Source organism: Cervus elaphus, chromosome X, assembly GCF_910594005.1.
Source record: "Cervus elaphus chromosome X, mCerEla1.1, whole genome shotgun sequence".
In the NCBI taxonomy this organism is placed as follows: Eukaryota; Metazoa; Chordata; class Mammalia; order Artiodactyla; family Cervidae; genus Cervus; species Cervus elaphus.
The window spans coordinates 131,803,687-131,807,944 of NC_057848.1; positions in this window are offsets into that span (position 1 = coordinate 131,803,687).

Here is a 4,258-nt window from a genome sequence, read left to right on the forward strand (position 1 = left end):
GACATATATACACTTCCATATGTAAAATAGGCAGCTAGTGGAAAGTTGCTATATAACACAGGGAACCCAGCCTGGCGTTCAGTGACAACCTAGAGGGCTGGAATGGGGGCTGGGAGTCAGGCTCAAGAGGGAGGGGATATATGTACACATATAGTTGATTCACTTTGCTGTACAGCAGAAACGAATAAAACTTTGTAAAGCAATTATACTCCAATGAATTTTTTTAAAAGGGGGGTTAAAATGTGAATAATAGTAGTATGTATGCTATCATATAGTAGGATTGTCTTATTAGAAAATCCAAGGACTGATGTTTTTCAAAAGTTACCAGTTAAGAAAACAAAACAAAGCTTAACCATCCAAGTATACACAAAGCAAAGACATATTTAAGATGAAAAAAATTTACATATGTTGGAACAAATATTAAAGAAACAGTAGTTACTTAGGCTTCCCAGGTGGCTCAAGTGGTAAAGAATCCATCTGCCAATGCAGGAGACCCCGGTTCAATTTCTGAGTCAGGAAATTCCCCTGGAGAAGGGATGGGCTACCCACTCCAGTATTCTTGGGCTTCTCTGGTGGCTCAGACAGTAAAGAATCCATCTGCAATGCGGGAGATCTGGTTTTGATCCCTGGGTTGGGAAGATCCCCTGAAGGTGGGCATTGGCAACCCACTCCAGTATTCTTGCCTGGAGAATCCCCATAGACAGAGGAGCCTGGTGGGCTACACAGTCCATGGGGTTGCAAAGAGTTGGACATGACTGAGCAACTAAGCACATGTCATTAAGTGGTTATTCGGATTTAACAAATTACTGTTAAGTAAAGCACTTTGTACCTGGCACAGAGCAATCTTTCAATAAACATTCATTATTATTTTTTGAAAAAAGACAGTAAAGCCAGGACTCGTATCTGCTATTTGTTTACTTGGTCAACCTCAGGGAAATCACCTGTCAACTCAGAACTTCAGTTTCCCTACTTACAAAATAGAGAATAGTATCTACTTTATAGGATTGCTGTGTGTCTCTCTAAAAGAGATAATCCATATAGAATATTTTTCACACAGCCCAGTAGAGAGTAAACACTCATTAAATAGTTGCTATTATTATTAATAGATATGTTTGAATAAATGTTATTATATTCATGAGCATGGTAAAGACTAGTATTCTCATAGATAATTATAAATCATGCTTAGCAGACTATGCTGGTATGCTGGGATTTTACACACAAACACACACCTATCTATATCCGTGTAGGCATGATGTCAAATGTTGTTGGATTTTGGTGAGTGTCTTAATAAGTACATAGTATACGCATGCATGCATGCTGAGGCAATTCAGTCATGTCCAACTCTTTGCAACCCCATGGACTATATAGCCTGCCAGGTTCCTCTGTCCATGGGATTTCCCAGGCAAGAATACTAGAGTGAGTTGCCTTGCCCTCCTCCAGGGGATCTTCCTGACCCAGGGATCAAACCCACATCTCTATGTCTCCTGCACTGGCAGGCAGGTTCTTTACCACTAACGCCACCTGCGAAGTCCACACAGTATGTATGTGTATCTTATTTTACATCCACCTAGAAATTTTCTCCTTTCAAAATGTAGCTATAGCAGACTGACAATGAATCTGAAACCATTTATTTGTTTGGAAAAGTAGTTAGGAAGAAGAAGAGGTTACATTCTTGTTTGTATGTTAATGATGTTAGTTACCTAAACTTGGAAAATGGAATGTTCAGGTCAGGACTCTTGGTTGCCAACCTCAAAAACTTCTCTAGCTAATTAAAGCAGAGAAGAATTTATTGGCAGGATCTTTGTGGGTGCGGTGATGAGGGAGGCAGTTCACAGAATCACCAGGAAAGCTGGAGATTCAGGCTCATAAAATGGTGACAAACACGGATGCAGCCCAAAAGACCAGACTGCTCAGAATGCCATCATGGATGAACCCTGTGTCCACAGAACACCCTTTGTCACATGCTTGGCTCTGTTGCCCTTGACATTGGCTGCTGTATCCTCTGGGACCTCCAGTGCATCCATAGGGAATAACCTCTGAATGTCTGCAAGTCTTAACCATGCCTCCTGAATGACACATCTGGTAAGCTTGGTCACACCTGACTCTCCAGCTGTTCAGAAGAGGGAACAGGTTCTGATGGGAGAAGGCAGCCTTGGGATTTCCCATCCTTCAGGGGTAATTGGATGATGGGAGATTCCTGTAAATATCCACTAGAGCTAACAAGAGAGAGGCAAGCTGAAAACAGAACCAGAAAAAAAAAAAAAAAAAAAAGGGTCAGGAGGGTCCCCTGAAGAATTTCCCATCCAGCTTATAGATAGCTCCTTCTCCAAAACTCTTCCCATCCTGAGTGCATATGAAATAACAGCAGGACTGTTTTCCTCCCCTTTGGCATAGATAGAAATGTAGAGAGTCCTCCTTTCTCAGGAATGTTAATGATGGCTGGTAAAGTAACCACGGGTGGCACAGTGACCTTTCTGAAAAGCATGGTGATATGATGAAAAGAGTCATGTTGCCAGATACCTACTGATAGGCTCAGAAATGGGTCCTCTGGAGCCCAAGGAGGGGGAGGCAAATCTCCTTCTTCAAAGGGGCAGCAGATGGTATTCTTTGCCATCCCTGACAGAATAACTGCTGGAGGAAGCAGTGGGGCTCCATCTGGGAGAGAGCCTGTCTTCTGTGGCCAAGCAATCAATGTGTTTGCAATTTTTACACTTTCTGTGGTGCTGTTGCTTGTAGGAGGCTGGAAAATTCCAACCAGGAAGAACCACACCTTTTCATGTTACTTCAGAGCAGATAGAGTGACTCTGAGAACCCAAAGGCAAAAGATAGCAGGGTGGAGTGATGAACACATGTTGAGGAAAAAATCCACAAATTATTAGGAGAAGTGAAAAGGTGGATGGACGTCAAGCTCTGATATTTGAAAATGTTGGTGGCCAAAGGATTTATCCACCCTCTCGATCTGACCCACAAAATTGAGCCAGAAAATGTGTTCATGACTCTTTCCATGGCTCTTACTCAGCTACAAGTCATTTCCCCTTTCAGATTATTTCCATTTTTAAGGTCCAATTTCCATTTGCTTTTTGATCTTCTGCTTTTAAGACATTTCGGCCAATATCATCATTGGCCAAGTGCCAGATTTCCTTTCAAGGCTTTGAACTTGTCATTTGTCCTTTATCCTTGAAAGTAGATTCTGTTTTGTGACTGGCTGGTCCCAGGTAGACTAGGTTTTCCTAGCAAAGCAAAAGAGAAGTATGGAGATCAAACTGAGAAATATAAGACACTTCTTATAAACTTCAGTGACTGAAGTAAAGGTTCTGTGGGAAAGTAATAATGTGATTGTCTATTTATGAATGAATAATAAATGATGTGATCTAGTTGAACATAATAGTTTCAGCATCAACAATTATATGGAGGTCTCACAAGAAATTTCTTCTGAAATTCTATGACATATTTATCACGTTTTTATATTCTCCGTTTAATTCTTCATCGGTGTTCATTTCTTAAAATAAAACATTCTGGAGCTGGGTTCATCTGACATAAAAAAAATTATAAATGGATCTTTGTGTTTTCCACAAAAAATTGCTGATGGTTTTCTGCCTTAATTTTCAGCTCTTAAGGGCAAGAATTATGAAATATTTCCCTTTGTATTCCCACAGCTCATAACAGTATTATCCAGCTAGCAGGCATTTAGCCCACACACATAGTTACCTTTGTCGTTTTTCTACTAGTCGTGGTGCAGTGGGTTGACTTTACCTGTTATTCTCACCCTCAGAGAACTCCAGGAGTCAAGGACTCCCACTTTGTCATTGTGTCTAAATCAGATCTAGAGTTTTATTCTAAATGACGCTGAAGAAGGCGCTGATTTAAGTACTATTGTGAATTTAATCATGGATCTGCTGCTAAAAATCATTTACTGGATAAACAACTCAGAAAAGGAGAACTCTCACCACCCACCCACAGCGTGATCAAACAGGGCAGCCTTTTGCACTTGCTACCACAGCATCTCCTGAGAAGGAGTTGGGATTCCCATGTTTCTCCTCTCTTTCTGAGAATTTCAACTTCATCCTGGTCAGCTGCTGAATGGTTAAGCAGAGTGCCACTCTGTATTTCTGTGTCTTTCTTGCGGACGCCACCTCTTTAGGGCAGCCGCATGCTTGCCAAAGAATTAAATCCCGAATATTATGTAGCCCCTTATTAAATATTTCCAAAACAAAAAAAAAAAGAAGAAGAAGAAGAAGAAGAAGTGGGGCGGGGCGGA